Source organism: Gorilla gorilla, chromosome 1 (genome assembly GCF_029281585.2).
Source record: "Gorilla gorilla gorilla isolate KB3781 chromosome 1, NHGRI_mGorGor1-v2.1_pri, whole genome shotgun sequence".
NCBI lineage: Eukaryota > Metazoa > Chordata > Mammalia > Primates > Hominidae > Gorilla > Gorilla gorilla.
Genome location: NC_073224.2, coordinates 30,406,127 through 30,427,569, shown reverse-complemented (window position 1 = coordinate 30,427,569; position 21,443 = coordinate 30,406,127). Strand labels below are relative to the sequence as shown.

The window sequence follows — 21,443 nt, the reverse complement described above, 5'->3', positions numbered from 1 at the left end:
ATGATGCCTGAATCTGGATGTTTTGGAAGAAAGACAAGGATAGGATGAGTCAGAAAGTTCCAGAGTAGGAATGTTTTCAGGAGAGGGGAAAACTGAGTCAGGTACTGACATGAAGGCCACTGGATGCTTCAGAGTAGAGGGGACAAAACAGTGTAGCTTACAAGCCAGGAAAGGGCACAGAACAGGAGAGATGGGGGCACAGCTTGACAGGCAACACCTGTTTTCCAATTTTGTCCAGAGGTAGCTTTTCTCTAAGCCAGACTTTTCTTCAGAGCTCTTCTGTGTCTCCTTACCAAAGCCGATGATAACTACCATGACCAGCTTTGTTTTTCTACAGTAGGTGGAATAAATTATACCCTATCAATGTTATCTTTATACCAGGTGAAGAGAGTTTGTGTCATCTACAACCCTATTTTGATAAAGGCTCTTGCACTTTTGACTCCCTCTGGTTCAATTAATTGCATACACATTTAACAAATGTTTATGGTACTCCTTCTACATGACAAGTGCTGTTCTTAACACTAAAAACACCAAATTGAACAAGACAGAAAAACATTTTCCAACCCTCATTAACTTTAAGTAATAGGATAAAGAAATAGACATTAAACATATACAAACATACAAACATATGTACATACATTGGTATTTCAGATGTTGGTAAAAAATAGTAAGACAATAAAACAAGGTAATAAGGGAGAAGATAGGGAAAGTGCTACTTTAAATAAGAGTCATCTGGGGTCCTCTGTGAGAAAATATTGGATCTGAGACCAGAATAATGAGGCAGAATTAGCCATGCAAAAACTCAGTTCAATCCAACTAAATAAATATTTGAATTGTGCCAGGTACTATTCTGGTTACTTGTGTTCTGGTAGTGAATGAAACAAAGTTCCTACTTGTACAGTCATTGTTTTTGAGTGTGTGTGTGTGGTGCATATATTACTAATTTGCATGCATGTGTGCACACCACACACACACACACACACACATGCACGAATGCTATGAAGAAACATGAGGTAGGGGAGGAAAGAGTGCATGACTTGAGAAGGATGGGGGCGCATAAGTATTATTTTATAGCAGAGTCAGGGAACTCTATAAATTCATATTTGAGTAGAAATCTGAAAGGAGTGAGGGTGAAGTCTCAGAGTAGAATGCCTAAGGCAGAGGGCCTTAATGGAGGAGGAGCGTGGTGCACTTGGATGACAGGAAGAAGCTGCATGAGGACACAGCCTGGTGCACAGGTTGGAGAGCAATCGAATATGACATCAGAGCTGAGCAGGAAGAGCATGTAGGACCTTTTAGACTCAAGTGGGGAGTGCAGATTTCATTCAATTTACCATAGCAAGCTTCGGGGAGGTTTGACGCAGTGATGCTGTGTGATTTCCCCTTAGCTGAGGGACTTAATGGAGATTAAGTTGGGAAAGAAGGTCAAAATCCTTATTTTGAAGTTTAAAATATACTGACAATACCCACCTATTTAGTTCTTCCTTAATCAGAACTTTTACTTTAACCGACCTCAGAAAGAGTGAAAGATTTAGGGAGGATCTGGATCTTAACTCTCCAGGCCTGTAATGAATTTCAAGTGCTATCCTCCATGTTCATAATGAGGTTCATGTGGCTGGAAGGAAAGAGAAGCAGAGCCTTCTTCCTCTCCTTTTCCCCCTCTCCTTATTCCCTTAGTTTTTTAAAGAAAAGAATTGTATTTTCATTGTCTAAGTGCTGCATATTAAGATAACAAGCTCAAAGAAGAGTGCACCCAAACAGTGCACGAGGTAAAATGAGGACAATACTTGGATTCCTGAGGGCTGTAATTAAAGCTATCTGGATTAAAAAAGAGTTATTTCAATTCAGGTTTATGTTCCAAGGAAACAAAAAAAAAAAAAAAAGGAAGAAAGAATGAGAAAGTGAAATACAGCAAAAAGAACTCTTAATTCCAATGTATTCAACTCACCCATCAGAAGAAATGGCATTAATTCAGGTACCCAATTACAGTAATGTGGTTCAGAGCACCTCAATAGGTGTTTCAATCTCAAGCCAGGACTAACATTTGTAATCCTTTAAATGCACTTAAGAAATTGATGTTACAGCCCCACAATCTGTTAGGGGCCTTGCTTGCCGGATGATTGCAAAGTATCCCACCATTAATTGGATCATCAGAATGTGATCCGCGTCTTGGTCCCTGGATTATGGAAGACTGACTCTGCTCTGACGTGTTGAACCAGAAGCTCTTTTTGTGAGAGATTTTGACCCTTAATGTAGATAAGTGGTATTTTTCATCAATCTTAGCTTGCATTAAAAAAGGAGAAATGTCAATTCAATGTGGGGCATTTAACGTAATTCAACATCTTTTAATTTAATACCTTGAAAAACTTAGTCTTTCCGACCTGCCTAACACTTCTGCTGATGGAATATTTTGTGGAGCCCTGTTGAAAAAAGGTTGTCTTCTATTCCTTAATAAAATCACAATCTTGAAACTCCCTGCTTGCCATGTTGTAGTAGCAAAAATAGCCTCACAAATCTCATATAAAATATAAAAAAAACAAAATTTGATTCTTAGCCCCCTTTCTTGGGACCGTATTGTAAAGATGCATGGAAATTTCAGAAAAAAAAAGACTATCTCTCATTTATTTCCCATTCATGAGTGCTTGGGCTGTGCAGCAACTAGGTTTTCTGTCCGATTCCCTGATCATCATGAATTTGGACGAGGTAGAAAGGTAGTTTTAGTCTCTTTAAGGCAAAAAGAAAGATTTAATCCAGACCAGCGTTTGTTCACAGTCACTAATAGTTTGATGATATATATCTCATAGGTCTGAGTGTGGATTCCAGCTTACTGGTTTTTATGAAATTCTACCAGCTCAAAAAAGAATAATATCCCTACATTTGTGTATGTCAGATCACAGATGGCACATGAGGTAATAAAGCAGTTTTCAACACTCTTTTACTTCTTCAAAGATTTGTGGTATAAATGCACTATCAAAGTCATAGCACCTTTGCTTCTTGGATTAGTAGTATTGCTTTCCTGCCAATGGGTAGATAAAGATGCATGTCTTTACTCAGTAAAATGGGCAGGTTGATCTTTGGCTGGGTTGCCTTAGAAGCATGTCACATACCACTTAATTAGAGTCTTGGGTGACAGTCTGGTTGCTGCCACATCTCCGGGCAGAAAGCACATCTGCCTCTTACATTAAGGACACTATGGATTGGAGAGAGAAGTGGAATTTGTGACAGAATACATATATTGTCTGCTGATGCTCTGAAGACAAATGGAATCTCAGCCATAGCTGCTGCAACCAGCATCTGGGTGTTCCCTTTCTGACAGCTTTCAGTTCAGACTTCAGTGTGCCCTTCTTTCCTAATAGGCTCCCTTGGTAGTGAGTGCCACGCAAGCACAGGATGGATGAAATGCCCTACGGACCTGCATCAGACCTCCCTAGAAAGCAATGTCTTTCTGAACTACGAACCAGGATTCTCTTAAGCCTCAGTATAAATATATAAATTCAACTCTGAGACAAAAAATGAAAAGGAAGTTAAGAACCTCACATAGAACTAGGCACAGCGAATAGGTTTAATAGCAAAGATTTCCTAAGAGTAAGATGGTCCTGCATCAAAATGATCTTTGCTTGTTGGGTGTTTTGTTTTAGTCTTTCTTGCTACTATGAATAATGGAGAGGCTTATCTTCTGGCCTTACTTTTACCAATCTGACAACAAGCTTCTAGATCAATTAATTTTATTCTCTTTAATGGCCAAAGCTTATTTTATATTAGAGGGTTATTTAATTTAGCCTTGAAAAATGAAAACTAGATATGAAAACTGGACCTGATTATGGAAAGTAATGTCCCTCTTTTTTTTTGTAAATCATCTGTACCATTCTAAACCCAGATATTTTCTTCTTGTTTTTTCTTTCTTTTAATGTAAAAATTAATGAGGAAGTAAAGATTGCTCTATTTGCTGAACCCAGATGAACCAACATGTGCATTTCCCAAAGGTTTTATGTTAGAACCAGACACTTGCCTTTTTTGTCTTTTATTCCAAACTACAAGCTACATCTGGCCCTGCAGGCTGAAGGGGAGGTTAAGAGGTGCTGGCATGATAAAGTAAACCTGCCATAAGCTACCTGTCTTATTCTTTCAGGTTTTCACCTGGCCTGCCACTGTCCTGAGGAGGCATTATTCTTAACAGCTCTCCAAAGTGGGCTGCAAAATGCTCCTAGACCTTGTTCCTTTATGTTAAAGTTCCATCCTAAATGAAGTTGGCAGCTGTTTTTGCCCAATGTTCATGTACTTCCACAGTTTGCTTCCTGATTGAATTCCTGTAAAATCCCTCAGGACAAGGATAGTGTACAAACTGATGCTGACCAGATTGCCAGCCCCTGGTGTTAAAAGTTAGATGTTTGCCCTGAAAACAGGTCTGCTTCTGTGCTCTAAGAGCTTCTCAAAAGGGAAAAGGCCTGCGGGGTGGAGAGGCCAGTGCTGGGAGTCTACCCTGAGTGTGCGTGTTTCTCTCTCTCTCCTCTGTGCTGATGCTTCTCTCTCACTCCCTCCCCAGAAATTAGAAAAAAAAATTCTATTTTAATTTAAAGATCCACAATAACCTTTAACAAGGGGGCCACCAATTTGGAGTGAGTTGATGATGACTACAGGTATACCTCGTTCATTGCATTTTGATTTACTGAGCTTCACAGATCTTGCATGTTTCTACAAATTGAAAGTTTGTGGCAGCCCTGTGTCCAGCAAACCTACTGCCATTTTTCCAACAGCCTGTGTTCACTTCAGGTCTTTGTGTCACATTGTGGTAATTTTTGCAGTATTCTGCTGTATTTCAAACTTTCCCATTATTATTATATCTTGTATGGTGATCTATGATCAGTGATCTTTGATGTTATTATTGTGCTTGTTTTGGGGACCACAAACCATACCCATATAAGACCAAGAACTTAATCAGTAAATGTTATATGTATTCTGAGTGCTCCACCAATGCGCTGTTTCCACGTCTCTCTTCCTCTTCTTGGGCCTCTTTATTCCCCCAGACACAACCATATCAAAATCAGGCCAATTAGTAACCTTACAATGACCTCTAAGTGTTCAAGTGAAGGAAAGAGTTACACACTTCTCACTTGAAATCAAAAGCTGGAAATGATTTAGCTTACAGAGGAAGGCATGTCGAAAGCTGAGACAGGCCAAAAGCTAGGTCTCTTGCACCAGTTAGCCAAGTTGTGAATGTAAAGGGAAAGTTCTTGAAGAATATTAAAAGTGCTACTCCAGTGGACACACCAATGATAAGAAAACAAAACAGCCTCATTAGTGATATGGAGAAAGATTTAGTGGTAGAAGATCAAACCAGCCACAACATTCCCTTAAGCCAAAGCCTAATCAAAAGCAAGGTATTAACTCTCTTCAATTCTGTGAAGGCTGAGAGAGGTGAGGAAGCTGCAGAAGAAAAGGTGGAAGCTAGTACAGGTTGGTTCATGAGGTTTAAGGAAATAAGCCATCACTGTAACATAAAAGTGGAAGGTGAAGCCGCAGGTGCTCATTTCAAAGCTGCAGCAAGTTATCCAGAAGATCTAGCTAGGATCGTTGATGAAGGTGGCTACAGCGAACAAGAGATTTTCAGTGTAGATGAAACAGCCTTCTATTGGAAGAAGGTGCCATCTAGGATTTTCCTAGCTATTAACAGAAAGGAGAAATCAATGCCTGGCATCAAAGCTTCAAAGAACAAGCTGACTCTCTTGTTAGAGTCTACTGCAGCTGTTGACTTTAAGTTGAAGTCATTGCTCATTTACCATTTTGAAAATCCTAGGGCTCCTAAGAATGATGCTAAATCCTTCTCTGCCTGTACTCTATCAATGGAACAACAAAGCCTGGATGACTGTTTACAGAATGGTTTACTAAATATTTTAAGCCCACTGTTGAGACCTCCTGCTCAGAAATAAAGATTCCTTTTAAAATATTACTGCTCATTGACAAGGCACCTGATTACCCAGGAGCTCTGATAGATGGACAAGGAGATGAATGTTGGTTTCATTCATCTATTGAACAGATGAATGAAAAATACATGAAGCTGTGGTTACCCAAGAGCTCTGATGGAGATGGACATGTTGATGAATGTTGGTTTCATTCATATACACAACATCAATTCTGCAGCTCATAGATCAAGAAATAATTTTGACTTTCAAGTCTTATTATTTAAGAATGCCTTTTATAATGCTATAGCTGTCATAGTGATTCTTCTGAAGGATTTGGGTAAAGTACATTGAAAACCTTCTGGAAGGATTCATCATTCTAGAGGCAATTCAGAACATTTGTGATTCATAAGAAGTGGTCAAAATATCCACATTAACAGGAGTTTGGAAGAACTTGATTCCAACCCTCATTAATGACTTTGAGGGATTCAAGACTTCAGTAGAGAATGGAAGTGCAGATGTGGTGGAAATAGCAAAAGAACTAGAATTAGAAGTGGAGCCTGAAGATGCAACTGAATGGCTGAAATCTCATGATAAAATTTGAATGGAAAAGGAAAAGCCTTTTACAGATGAGTAGTTTCTTAAGGTGACATCTACTCCTAGCGAAGGTGCTGTGAAGATTGTTGAAATGACAACAAAGGATTTACAATATTACATAAACTTAGTTGATAAAGTAGTGTCAGGATTTGAGAGGATTGACTACAATTTTGAAAGAAGTTTTATGGTGGGTAGTAAAACTTCTTTCAAAGTTTTACCCTGTGTGCAGGATAATCTTTCATGAAAGGAAGACTCCATCACTGTGGTAAACTTCATTGTTGTCCTTTTTTAAAAAACTGCTACAGCTACCCCAGCCTTCAGCAACCGCCACTCTAATCAATCAGCAGCCATCAACATTGAGGCAAGACACTCCACCAGCAAAAAGATTACGACTCACTGAAGGCTCAGATGACCATTAGCATTCCTTAGCAATAAGGTATTTTAAAACTGTTTTTTAGACATAATGCTATTGCACACTATATTATGGTATAAATGTAACTTTTAAATGCACTGGAAAACCAAAAAATTCCTGTAACTCACTTGACTGTGATATTCACTTTATTGCAGTGGTCTGGAGCCAAACCCACATTTTCTCCAAGGTATGCCTGTATAACTACTTGACAATTATTTTCACCTTAAACAATTGTTATTTAAGGTAAATTTACTTGGTTATAGCCTGATGAGTTGAGGCTAAAGTCAGGAATTTGATCCCTGTCTAGGCCAGTTGTTTTTCCTCTTCAAAAAAAAATCACTGTATTCCTCTAAAATTCATTGAATGTCTTACCCATGTGTCCCCCTAGTCACTACAGTATCAGAAAAGGGAGTGTCAGTGTTTCAAAGGCATTATCAAAACCAGGGAAAAATGACAAATTGTGTAAATGCCAACTGTCAGTGGTGTGATCTTCATGTACTAAAGACAACACTTTTATAGACTGAAAAACCAACTAAACCCAATTTCTGTTGCCACACTAGAGCTTGTTTCATCATTATCAACATGAGAACCAATTTTTACTTGATATTGAGAATGTATGATAGGAGTAGACACATAATGATCTCTCTGTTCCCTCGCAATTCCTGGCTTCAGGTGCTTGGCTAGGAGGAGATCTAAGGCAAGAGAAAGGTGTTTCATCAGCTGAGTGCAGATGGAATGCAAGAGTCAACTGTCATGGTGGCTTTAGTCTCCATTTCATGCCTTCTTATGTGCAGTTATATATAAGGCATAATTCTGGGGAACAGACTAAAGAAAAGCTCATCTCCCAAACCTAGGCTGTGGTAAAGAGACTTTCATTTATATCCATATTTTGGGCTTGTAGCTGCATGCCACCCTAAGTCTACTCTCTCTATTGGAACAACAACAATGACGAAAACACCTCACAATGTAAAGCTTCTGAAAGCTGGCTGACCTTGTAACCTACTTTGTAAAAAGTCTACAGCCATAACTATTTGAAAAAATTCTCTTCAACCCTTTTAAATTGTTAATCTTACAAAAGACAGCTCCCCACAGGTCATCTTTCCTCAGGGTGAAAGCCATGGCACTGTAAGCTGTGGTCAAGGTTCGTGGCTCAGGACCCCATCAGCCTGCTTTTTAGCTCTCTGTTGCCTTTCATGAGGAATTCCTCATCTCCAGCCCACTCTCTCAGATTCTCTTGATGACTGGGGGATCTTTGGACTCTCGGCACCAACCCACTGGGCTATCTTTAAGCCAAAATTTGCCAGTCCTAAATCAGTGACTCCCGTCTTCCCCATAGTCACAGCTATTAGACATCAGCACATTTATTTAAATATGAAATGGCAGTTTTAGTATTCTAAAAATTGGACATTTCTATGGAAAAAGTTGTATTTTTTTGATACGGAGTCTTGCTGTGTTGCCCAGGCTGGAGTGCAGTGGCGCGATCCTGGCTTATGGCAAGCTCCACCTCCCAGGTTCACGCCATTCTCCTGCCTCAGCCTCCCGAGTAGCTGGGACTACAGGCACTCACCACCACGCCTGGCTAATTTTTTTTGTATTTTTAGTAGAGACGGGGTTTCACTGTGTTGGCTAGGATGGTCTTGATCTCCTGACCTCGTGATCTGCCCGCCTCGGCCTCCCAAAGTGTTAGGATTACAGGCGTGAGCCACCGTGCCCGGCCTAAAAGTTGTATTTAAAAAAAAAAAATAGAATATATCTTTACCTGTGACTGGACAAATGCTTATCATATGTAATTTTATTATTTATTTTTATTATAAGCTGGTTGCATGTTTGATCCGTCCAGTACTAAAGCTTGGAAGCAATTGTGTTTCTGCTCTGAGTGTGTGTGTCTGTGTGTGTCTTTTTGTTTGTACACATGTATGTATAGCAGCCTGTTTTATGTGGGATTATTCTCAGTTATTTCTCTGCTTTGCCCCTCTTTTGTCTCTGCCACTCAAACCAATTTCAGCCATCTACCAACTCTCATTTGGGATAATAGCCTCTCTTTTTGCCATCGTCTTGTCATGTTTGATTCGGCTGCACAAGGATTTTAAATTAGCCAAAATGTTTGCATGCTGGGCTCACTCTGCCGCCACGACTCATTGTGGAGCCACTGCACCACTTGATGCTGATATTGATGATTGCTCAGAAAAAAATAAGCAGTGGCTGGTGGCTGTTGTAAAACTCATTTATGCCAAGCTCCTTGTACACACAGAGAGGGAAGAAGAGAGAGATCACCTGTTTTCCTGGTGCCTCCCCGGTCGTCCTATTGTGCTGTGCCTGGCTCCCACTGGGAGATTACAGTGTTGGTAGGCCCGTGATTGTAGAAAGAAAAACAGTAAAAAGTAAAATAAAATAACAAAAGATGTGCAGTTAAATTCAATGGCTTACTGCTGATGGGTTTCAACTCACTGGTGAGATAGCAACCTAATTTTCTTGTTTTCTGTTATTCTTCCTGTCCTGAAGTTTTCTTTTTGGAGATGAACAGACAGATTCTTGAAACTTGTGGGTATAATAACAGAAAGGAAACTAGAGGAGAGGGAAGTTTTTGTTTTGTTTTGTTTCTAAAATTGTGCTGCGAATATGTCAGAATTGAGTCTTTACATTGTCCAAAACCTTCCTTAATTATTTTTGTTAGGTTTGAAAATTGATCTAATGATAAAAATATAGGTTTCCAATGTATCATTCTGGATTTCTTTCTTTCTTTCTTTCTTTTTTTTTTTTTTTTTTTGAAATCGCAGCATCGGCTGTGTCCCTCACCCTGCACAAGCAGAACCTAGAGCTCCTAAAATATTTCACTTGATAGAGAGGTAAACACATAATTAAGCAGGTACTTTTTCTTAAACTCTGCTTTTTGATACAATGGGACTCTATCGAACTAGGGCCACATGATTTCAGAACAATGGAATAAAAAGTAGAAGCTTCAATAAATCAAGCGGTTTTGTTCTCAAGACATTAAAAAATCGCTTTAGCTAAGTTCCCTCATTAAATGTTGTAATATAAATATTACGGCTGTGTATTTGTTGAGCCTTGTTTTGCTGTTTGACCTGACTCCCGTTCCTGGTAGCCTGTAATTCTTTTAAGAGACTGGAAGTCGTCACCCACTTCATTGGCAGTTCTTTTCCATTGTTAAGTTAAATGGAGGTTTAGGCATCTTCTCTCCTCTCTCACCTCCGGTGGAATGTACCTCCCTTCCAAAACTGATGCGAAACTTTCCGGTTGTTAAAGTGAACTAAATATGGCCTGAGAAGGACTCCGTATTTCTATATTTGAGTCCTTGAGGACGAACTGCAACCGAACTTTATAGGTAGATGAGATTGAGAACCTAACTTGGGAGTGTGCGCCTGTAACAGGCTGGCCAATACCAGCAGCCCTGTCAGTGTCAACCACTCATACACTGTAGAGTGTTCAAACTGTGTTCAAATAAGGCAAATGCTGAGTGTAACCAATCCAGTTGTTTCTGTACCTCACTTCCGATTTCCGTAAGTCACTCCCCTTTTTGTGTATATGATCTTCTTCCACCAAGTGGCTGCGCTGGAGTGTCTCTGAATCTGCTATGATTCTGGGGGCTGCCCGATTTGTGAATCACTCGTTGCTCAGTTAAACTCCTTTAAATTTAATCAGCTGAAGTTTTTCTTTCAACACGGTGTTACCAAAGATTCAACTCTTATCAGTTTGTTCCTCCATTTACATGCCAAAGTTCTCTTATTCCAAAAACAAAGCAAACAGCAACAAAAAACTCCACAGCTGCCTGCCTTGCTACTCTCATTCCTTCATTATCAATTTTATCATGAAAATGTTTCATCTGCCTGATCTCCCCCTGATTATCATAGAACATTTTTTAACCGCTTGTAATCTGGAGTCTGCCTCCCTACTGTACTTCAATTGCTGTCTCTAAGGCTCCAATGACCCTCCAATCACCAAAACCACTGACTGTCTCAGTGCTTTCTGCTGTATTTAATGGCCTTTTCCTTATCGACACTTTCTTCTTCTTTAGGTCTCATGAGCCTATCTATGCCTGACTTTCTCCCTGTTTCTTAGACAACATTTTGTTTTCAAATTGCTAGCATCTGTTGTTGTCATTCTTCCTTGAGTAGGGCCTCAAAGCTCATATCTACGCATGTAATACCCAATTGTACATTCCAGTCTTGACCTGTCTTGTAATTTTCAACAGCACTTCAAGATGCTGGTCAAAGACAATCATTTTTCAAACATTTTTTATCTTCTTTTCCAGGTTATCACCTCCTGACTATGATTTTGTTAATGACTCACTGTTTTACTCCAATATCCATCTCCATTGAAAAATACCTAAGTCATCTTTTAAAAAAATAAAAAATAAATGACTTTTCTTCATTTGTCCTTTATATTACGGGTAGAGTTATATTGATTTTTTATTTTATTGTATTTATTTTATTTTATTAGAGACAGGGTCTCATTCTGTTGCCCAGGCTGGAGTGCAATGATGTGATCATAGCTCACTGCAGCCTCAAACTCCTGGGCTCAAGTGATCTTCCCGCCTCAACCTGCTCAGTAGCTGGGACTACAGGTGCAAGACACTGTATTTGGCTAATGTTTTTATTTTTTGCAGAGATGGAGTTTCACTATGTTGTCTAGGCTGGTTTCAAACTCCTAGGCTCAAGGAATCCTCCTGCCTCAGCCTTCCAGAGTGCTGGGATTACAAGAGTGAGCCACAGCACCCGTCCCTAAGTCACCTTTGACTCTACCTCTTTCTCTTTCAACTTTATAGCTTGCAAAATGTGTGAATTGTACAATATTTCATTTCACCGTCACTGCAGTGCTGTTATTTGGACCATGGTGTCCCCATGATAACTGTACAGATGAAGAACTAGAGAGACTCATGGTCTCACCTCAGCTTTGATGGTCAATGCACTCTAAATGCCATTGCATAGGGAATAACTCCATAAGTGACAGTTGGGGTGCTCCTCAAGCCAGCCTCAACATATGTGCTATCCGTATTATTTTACTGCCACTTGCTTGTTCTATGGAGCTATGCATGGATAGCACAATGCTGGCAGATTTTCCCCAGCAAAATCTCTGAAGAACACTTTTCAGATGAACAGTGATATATGGTAGCCTGAGGGCAGCTATACTGAGAGAAATGTGGTAATTGGATTAACCACCTTGATTTAGACAGGTGATCTTTCTCTCCCCTAAATTTAGCCTTAAGCGGTATCTATTGGCTGCTCTTTTTAAAGAGGAGTAGGAAAAGAACAACAAATGATGGTACTAATTGGCTAATTTTGTGTGTCAAATTTGTCACAGAAATGATGAATCTAGATCTTGAAGAAGGACCAAACTACCTAGAAGCACTAAAGCATCAACATACCATAAAGCCTACAAATCTACAAGCAGATATCTTGTAATTATTAGAACAGATAGCCCAGGAAATTGTAGCTAATGCTAGTAACAATACATACAGCCTTGTAACTGGATATCAAATGCTGCGGATCTGACTGAATTCTTATGACTAAATTGATTTCCTCACCTTACACGTTATTTCTAAATTACACATTTTCAAAACACTATGTGGTTGAATAATTCTTTTATAACATTTGAAGTGTAACATTGGGTGTTTTTTTTAGAAAATATGCAATTTTCCTTGCAGAACGGTCAATCCACAGGTAATTTCTTGAGCACTTACACTGTGAAGGATCCTGACACGCTGACTCTGCTGGAACTGCAAGTGTTAGTGCAGTCAATGCCTTGGAATTGTTCAGTACTGCTGTAATTCTCCTAAATCTTGGAGAATTTTGGGTGTCCTACAGAGAAAAAAAATAAAAGAAATTAATTTACAAAGCATGATGGCAGTAGAGGAATTTTTTTTTTTTTGACTGAGTCCCACTCTGTCGCCCAGGCTGGAGTGTGGTGGCGCAATCTCGGCTCACTGCAACCTCTGCCTCTGGGATCCAGGGATTCTCCTGCCTCAGCCTCCTGAGTAGCTGGGATTACAGGCACACATCACTACATCTGGCTAACTTTTGCGTTTATTTTTGTATTTTTAGTAGAGATGGGGTTTCACCATGTTGGCCAGGCTGGTCTCGAACTCTTGACCCCAGGTGATCCACCTGCCTTGGCCTCCCAAAGTGTTAGTATTACCGGCATGAGCCACTGCACCCGGCCAGTAGAGGAATTTTAAAAAGAGTAGAGGGAAATCAGGTAGGCTTGTCTCCTCCCAGACTTTGGTGAGTTGGGTGCACCACCAGATGGGCCAGTTTACACTGTTAGCAAATGTGGCCATTTTGCTGAATGAGCTTGCAGGGTTTCGTTCAGAGTTGTGGAATGTAAGATGCTCCTCAGGCAGTTGCTGTTTATGTAAAGGGTTATACAACATGACCCTGAAGCAGGATGACATTTCAGCAGGTAACTTGTCTCTAGCTCTCCTGGATTAGGAGAATAGTGCTAGTGTTCTCCACCTACCGGAGGAACCTGGCCAAGACCAACAGTCAAAAGGAACTTTCAGTTCAGCTTAGCAGCATCAGTCAATGTTGAGCAAGGAATTCCTGGAAATGTATATTATAATTGTCCTTTTGTCCATCTAATGTTTTACTTTTTGCTAAAATACCTGCTGTTGCTGAGTAAAGACGAAGGTGGCCTTAAAAGTAAGGGGGTACAGTGAGGGAAAAAATTAATCAAAATGATATTAAATGTACAATGATTCATTGTAAATGAGCTATTGTGTAGCGCTTGCTCATAAGATCAAATGCACTGCCTTGTTTGGCGTTAGCATATTGCCAATTGTACAACATGAGAGAGCCCAGAGGGACCTGTGGGCACCCTGAAGTCTCTGTGTAGCAAAATAAAGCATGAAGAATCATTTGCAGACAGGCAGCTCTTGGCTGTCTACCCAGAAGAAGTGTAGCAGCATCTTTGGGGAAAAAAGAACAATAAATAATAATCTTCTATTTTTAAAAAATGTATATATATTCACATGTAAGTGCCCAGTGACTTGCAGCAAACATCTTTCTCCTCATTCTTGGGCTTTATTTTCACCCCATTTCTGACCAGGCCCTACATTTCAAAACCAAAGAAGGTCTTAGTAATAAGGAATCCTGGTTTTTCTCATTTCATTGCCTGGAAAATTTTTTGTAAAGGATCAGGAATTGGCTATATCCAACTGCATATCATGTTGTATTTAGTAGGAATTATCTAAATTTGTTATCTAATATTAATAGTTTACCTTAAGTAATGTCGCATTATTCACGATTTCTATTAGTATTTAGTAATCTCTTTCCTTCCTCCCTTCCTCTCCCTCTTTCTCTCCCTCTCCCCATGCCTCTTTCTCTCTCTCTCTTTTTCTCCTCCTCTTTCCTCCCCCCGTTGAATGAGAGGCTGAAAAACCTTTGTTTTCCCTTGTTTTCCTCAGAGCTCTGTCTCCTCAGGCTTCATTTGGTAAAAGCGAGTTTAGATGAGATAATTTTAGTTCTTTGTGTGAAGCTATTTTTAAATGTAATTTTTGCTAATAATGCAATTAGTTGTGGCTTTTGCATAATTTGCAATAAGGTGATGAAGTTTAAGAAGCTTCATTTTATTTTAATTAACAGTTGATCAGTGCTAATAACCAAGCCTCTGCTAACAACACCAGCTTTAACTCTTAAAAAATATGCACCAGACACATAACTCCTCCTCCTCCTTCCCCTCCCCCCTTTGAAATATTTAATAAGAATGCCATGTATAAAATTACCCTGTTGGAGAGAACAGGAGCTGCATCCCAATATAGATCACAGTGGAAAATCACTCAAACATTGTGTGATGCGTTTCCTCCCCCAACCTCCCCACCTTGCCCCTTTCCTTCTTCTCCTCCCCCTGCTCTTTTCCAATTGTCTGTCTCATAGTTCAGTTGTAGGAGGTGAGAGCACGCCCAGGGTTGGGGGTATTATGACATTTCAGTTTACTGTTCTTAACAATTCCTTTGCACATTCCATTAGCACATTATTTATAGCTTCATAAAAGCGTCCCTTTTTTTCCTTCTAACATTATCCCTGTATCTCCGATGATAATGCTATCTGAGGATTGAACAGTTATTTTTTAAAAATCTATTCCCTAAGTTGACTCCTCATTGGCTTCCGCTATCCGGCCTCCCCTCCTGTCACACTTAAAAGTCTGCCCACAAATCCTCTCAAGAGACATGGCTCAAATCTAGCGGGTGAAAAAAGTCTGAGTGAGGCTTGGAGCCAAGATCCTGCATCTTACAACCTGCAGTTTCTGAGGCTGCCGAGAGCCCTGAACTCCAGATGCTTGTATAAACAAGACTTCCTAGAAGTCATTACCTCATAACTCCTCATAAGCTTACACCTGACAAGCCTCTCAAAGCGAGAGGGCTGTGTTTTCCCTAATAAATTCCTTTTTGAACCCACTTGTTAGTCAAGCGTTGTGCACACTAACTACAGAAAGGACCCTGTGCCTTGGGCATAAATTATTCTTCTGTGCCACTGTCTCCGAGCACCCCCCAGTTATGGATTACTTCGTTCTCGACTTGACAGGAACATAATTAGAACTGTTGATGAAATCTACCAAATTGTTCCTCCGTGGCCTCAGTGGTCAGGAAATTTGGCTGAGTCGTATTTGTCACTGATGTGGAGGCTCTAAACACTTCATATTAACTACGTTATTAATGTGCCCTCTAATCTGCCCATGAATTGGTAACACTTGAAGTGAGCCTGGCCCTAATGGCACCTTGCAATGAATGCATTGTAGGCCCGCATTAAAAGTTTCAGCAGGGAGAGGATGTTAATAAAATTCCTGTGTGTGTGCATGTGTGTGTCTGTGCTGTCAACGCCTTGATGCTTCCATTTAGAAACATGACATTGCTTAGGCCTTTGCTGATACCAGTTTGTGCATTATCAAGTTGGCTGGTATTTTAGCCACTGCTTTGTTCCATGAATCCCCCTCCTGAGGTGAGAAGGCAGTGAGGTAGGGTGGTTAAGAACATGGCATTTCAGGCCAGGCGCGGTGGCTCACACCTGTAATCCCAGCACTTTGGGAGGCCGAGGAGGGTGGATCATTCGAGGTCAGGAGTTTGAGACCAGCCTGGCCAACATGGTGAAACCCCATCTCTACTGAAGATACAAAAATTAGGTGGGCATGGTGGCGGGCGCCCATAATCCCAGCTACCTAGGGGCTGAGGTAGGAGAATCACTTGAACCCAGGAGGCAGAGGTTGGAGTGAGCCAAGATGGCGCCACTGCATTCCAGCCTGGGCAACAGAGTGAGACTCCATCTCAAAAAAGAAAAAAAAAAAAAAAACTGTGGCATTTGGAGTGAGGCAGGTCTGGGTTGAAGTCCTAGCTTCTGCCCTTACTATCTACAGGTTTCTTAAACATGCTAACTTTGTTATGCCTCATTTTTTCCATCAGTAAAATGAGAATAATAGTATCTAACCTATAGGGTAGTTGTAAGGAACTAAATGGAGACACCTCTGAAAGAATCTTGCACAGTATCTGGTCAGTAACCAGTGAATGGCCCTTTCATGTTGATGGTGTTGGGGGTTAACAGTTGCCTCACCCCTCTTGTCCTCAAAGATTTCTTCTTGTAAATGTGTGTATGTTCATACACACACTCCAGGTGTGTCAGGAGCTCTGGTGCTCTTCAGGTAACAGTTATAGTACTGGAGAAAGAAGAAACTTCGCAGGTTAACAAAACAAAGGGGCTGTTGGCTGTAAATTGATTTTCACAGCCATTCTATCAATACGATTCATATTTACTGAGATGGCTTAATCTTCTAAAATACAGGAATAAAAGAAATGCCACTTAAAGACATACATACGTACTTATATCCTAGTGTTTTTCATATCTTTAATAAGGACTTGAGACCCTTCTCTGTGTAATGCTGCACATAATAAGATATCCCTAACCATGAGGCATTGAGACATGAGTGGGTTGACGAATGCTCACTGAAATGTGCCCATGATCAATTATTATAAATACCACACAGACTAGGATGATACGTTAATAAAAGAGAACAGGTAAAAGATGAACCACTAGCAAGAGGACATATGGGTTCTAGCATCAGTGAGAACACAGCAACAAAGTTATTGGTCACTGAAATATAGCCTTTGGTTTCATCTGTTAACTAGGCATGAAAAATTAAAAACCTAACATTTTATGACAAGTTGTTCTTTGGGGGTTTATTCCCTGTGCCCAAGTTTTCTACTTGTAGAAAACACAAATGCCAGTACTTGTAGAGACAACAAATAATCTCTAAAATATTAAGGTAAAGATCATGGCGAAGGTGTGTATTCTGGTCACATGATTTTGATTTTCCTTGTTTTAAATATTTATAAAACTCTTACTATTGTTATGTGCTTTTAATAAGAGCCCTCTGATACAGGAGCTGTTGGCATCTCCACCAGGCAGATGTGGTAACATACGAAACCTGGTCTCCCTCCATCTCTGTGAAGGAAGCGCTTTGCAAAAAACCCAACTAACCAACCAAACGAACAGGTAAATAAATCCATGCATTAAGGTACTTTCAGGGTTTTAAACCCAAACCAACCAAACAAAAACACAGCTTGTTTTCAATCCTTATATTTGCAGAATATATATACAAATTTTGCTCAATAAATTACTGTTAAGTGTCACAGGAATCCATTTTCCATAATAGCTAGGAGGACTATGAAGATCCCAGGCTCTCCTCTCTCTGGGAAGTTGCTCCCAGGTGCAAGCTCTGGTTCTTTCTTGAGCTTGAGAGAAATGTTCAATCCTTGATAGTTTCAACCAGGAAAGAGTTAGTTTTAAGCAGAGAATAATGAACAATGAAATGGTAGGAAATGATTTGTGTAGGCACAATACTAAGAGGTAGAGATGCAAAGAAAATTCAGAAGTTCACAATTTTTCTTGTATGTGAGTACCAGTTTCCAGCCTATGAAATTCTGTTTCTCTTTCAAAACCCTAATTCAAATGCTACCTTATACATTAAGTCTTTCTTGATTCAGATTCTATTTGGAATTAAGCTTACTCTTCCCCAATTTCCCTTACCATTTAACTTGTATTGTGGTTATTTACATGGTTCTATTAGGTCCAACTTGACTGTGAGTGACTAGCTTTTATTTACCCTTCATTTTATCCATACATCCTACTTGATACTGTATGCACCCTTGCATACCCTTTCTTTCATTTATTCATTTGACCAATTCGTGAGATAGAATACGTATACAAACTGTCAATTTAAGATGTCAAATGAATTACATGAAATAAGTTTTATATTTATGAAGAGGAAAAAATTATGGATAGCTAGAGAATTTTAAAGAACTTCACTTGCATACGAAGACATAGGTCATAATTATTCCTGTTTTATAGATGATGAAATGGGGAGGCTGAATTACTCCAGGTCATGTAGTTAGTGAGGGATAGAGCTAGGATTTATCTCAGCATTCCCTGCAGTTATTGTCAGATGCTAGAAATCAGAAGACAAACCAGAGCAATGAATAAATACAGTGTAACTATGGATCACATTTGAATATATTTTAAAAACCAGGACAGAATAAGGTGAGTGTCTTAATACAATAAGGGAGAACATTTCACAGACTTGTTTTTCACTAAAATCAGATCAGTATATCACTGTTATTTTTAAACTAATTCTTTTAGTAACAATATAATGCATATCTACTGTAAAATATTTTAAGAATAAAAAACCTGAAGAAGAAAATGAAAATCACTCATTATTCCATTACATACAGAAAGCCACTGTTAACATTAAGTATAAATGATTTTTTCAGGCTTTTTCTATGATCATAATCTGTAGTTCTGAACTGTATTTTTCTTTTGGTTTTGAAGCAATCAGTGCTTCTGTATCAATGTCTGTGATGGACAGCAGGGATCACTCCCCTGCTCATATAGTTGGGAAAGAGAGATGAGCTTAAAGGGCCCTCATGAAAATTGTAGATACTGAAGGTCACTTCACGTGATCAACTGATTATTGCAGAGCTTACCAAGCCCTTCTATAACCAAAGTGTGTAAAACTATGAAGGAGCAATTTCAGATTCCTTTCTGAACCAAAGTCCAGAGTAATACTAACGTCATTCTAGCTAAAGACTCTGGGATCAAATCTGAAAATGGAATTTGTGTAGTATGGCCTAAAATTAAGACAAAGACTTTTGGACTCAGAAAGATTCAATTCCTTACCCCTCACTTTCCTTATCTGAAAAATAGAGTCAATGATATTCACCTCCAAGGCTTATTAGTATAGGGATGAAATTAAACCAGGAAATGTTTTATAAATTGAGAAATATTTATAAGAGCAATTTCTCATGATATTCAATAATATTTTAATAATCTAATAATGGTATTCTAACAATAGCATTATTGTCAGTAACCTCTGCTTATCACCTATCTTGACTTCTGAGTTGGGTTGTAAACTGTGCTGATAATGGCTGGTGAGCCCAGGTCATGCAGCTAACACTCAAAGCTCAAGGTCAGTAGGTGTACCAGCTCTCATTATTCTACACAGTACATTTGATCCTGATACTACATTTCATCATACCATTTATTTACTGATTCAGATAAATATATTATATTAGATTGTACCTTTATCCAGTGTGCATTGACATACTGATTGCATGCCGTCCGTATGTCCCTATGGGTGGGTGTGTGTGTTTTTTTTTTTGTCCTTAAACAATTTGCTTGGTTCATAGTGACTTGAGCACTTTATCATTAGAACTTAGTTTAAATTCAGAGTAACTCTACCTGCCTGTCCTTTACATCTTTGAAGATGAGAATTTTAGATAAACTTTGCTGCTCCTCTAGTTTTGTTAGCAAAGAAAATATAAGCAACTTGAGTGGGAGTTTGTACTCCCAATTTGATGCTACAAAGTCAACATTGATTGACCCGTCAACTCAGACAATACGTGGACTTCATTGGTTGGGAGGTTTTTGCCACTGAAGAACTAATAGATTTAGTTTAAATCTGGATAAATGGGAATGGGAAGCCCATCTGCCTGCAACTATGTATCTTTCAGTAGTGCTGGCCTGAAGATTCCCTGTCATTACATTTCCAGAAGGACCTTGTTAGGATGCTAATGCTAAGGAATCATGTGACCTCCAGTTCTTCTCAGACTAAAATGCTTTGTAGAGCATAAGCAATCTCAACTGGTTCATAGCCCAAGGCTGCCCAGCTTACCACTACATACACTTCTAGCATCAATAGGAATCAAACTTATTTGTCTTGTGCATTTATTAACTTATTTCTCTTTCCCATTTGTCTTCCATTTAAGTTATATTAATTTAAATATAACTTAGAACTCACTACCTCAGATTTTCTGGCTGTGCCTTCCTCCTCTCAGCCTCTGAATTGTTGCTAAAAAAAAATTCAAAGGGCTGATTTCTTTTACGATGATATATTGCATTTGCAAACCTCCTTATCTTTGCCTGCTTTATCCCAGTGGACACTTAAAACAACTCAATTTGCCTGTTACTGTATCCACATTGTATTGTTTTCATTAGGACATTTAAGCAATATTCAGCTGTATAACCAATGTGTGATGGAGCTCAGTTCCAAGCACTGTTCTTCTGAGGCTTAGGCCAATGATTTCTCTATTCAAACATTTCCTTAAGGGGCAGGAAGGTTGTGGAAGAAGGACTTGTCTCTGGGCCCAGAAGCTTTCACGACTGACATGTAGAGGTAACGATGCCTGCATTTCCTGCATACTTTGACATGAAGAGGGAAACAGGGCTCACCATTACTGAAATGATGTTTATGGTGTGGGACTAGAAACTGATGGCAAAGGGAAGCTCTGGTAAAAAGCAAGCAGATGGATCAAGTCTTCAAGGACAGGCCTCTGTCACTGTGACACATTCTGTAGACTACAGACCTCCTGATGTAGTGAATTCTCTGTTTCCAAGCAAGACTACATGCAGACAGACAGTGATTATATGTTTTTAAAACATTGTTCTTCACCTAGTAAGGCAAGGCAGGTAGACAGCAAACTCAATGTGGTTCATGGTTCGTTACTTCCCATCTTCATTTCTCAGATAAAAATCTGTGACAAATTTGCCATAATAAGACACTAGTTTGGTAAACTGGCAAGTGCCTTGCAGCATTTCTTGTGAGGAGCATATGCTAATGGATGCTTGTATTTGAAAGGACGACTCACAGTTAATCATTATAAGAAATAGGCTTACCACTTCATAAACTCTAGGAAAGACTGTTTTCTTTTCTAAACATTTAAATTGCTCAGCCATTTTATGCATTAAAACCCAATTATAACTTAGTATGTTGGAGAATTTCAAAAGCTATTCCCTGCAGGATCTGTGCCTAAGACTACATTTTATCATTCCGTGGGTCACACTCTGTCTAATACAGGCAAAAAAAAATTAAAATGACTATTTACTATTATTATTTTTATTTTTTGAGAGGGAGTCTCACTCTGAAGCCCAGGCTGGAGTGAAGTGACGTGATCTCCGCTCACTACAACCTCCCCCTCCCCTGTTCAAGTGATTTTCCTGCCTTAGCCTTCTGAGTAGCTGAGATTACAGGCACCCACCACC

The 21,443-nt window shown here is 39.4% G+C and overlaps 1 protein-coding gene across 3 annotated transcripts in view; it reads left to right on the top strand.

Moving 5' to 3' along the window:
- Nucleotides 1-21,443, top strand: part of ESRRG (estrogen related receptor gamma) — a 591,615-nt gene that overhangs the window by 244,617 nt on the left and 325,555 nt on the right. The window contains exon 1 of one of the 3 annotated variants that reach the window (XM_055379671.2): nt 17,275-17,402. The exons of the other annotated variants lie outside the window; for them this stretch is intronic. The gene's annotated coding sequence lies outside the window, so the exon portion shown is untranslated. Of the gene's footprint in view, nt 1-17,274; nt 17,403-21,443 lie in introns of those variants that run through there. 3 annotated transcript variants of the gene reach the window in all.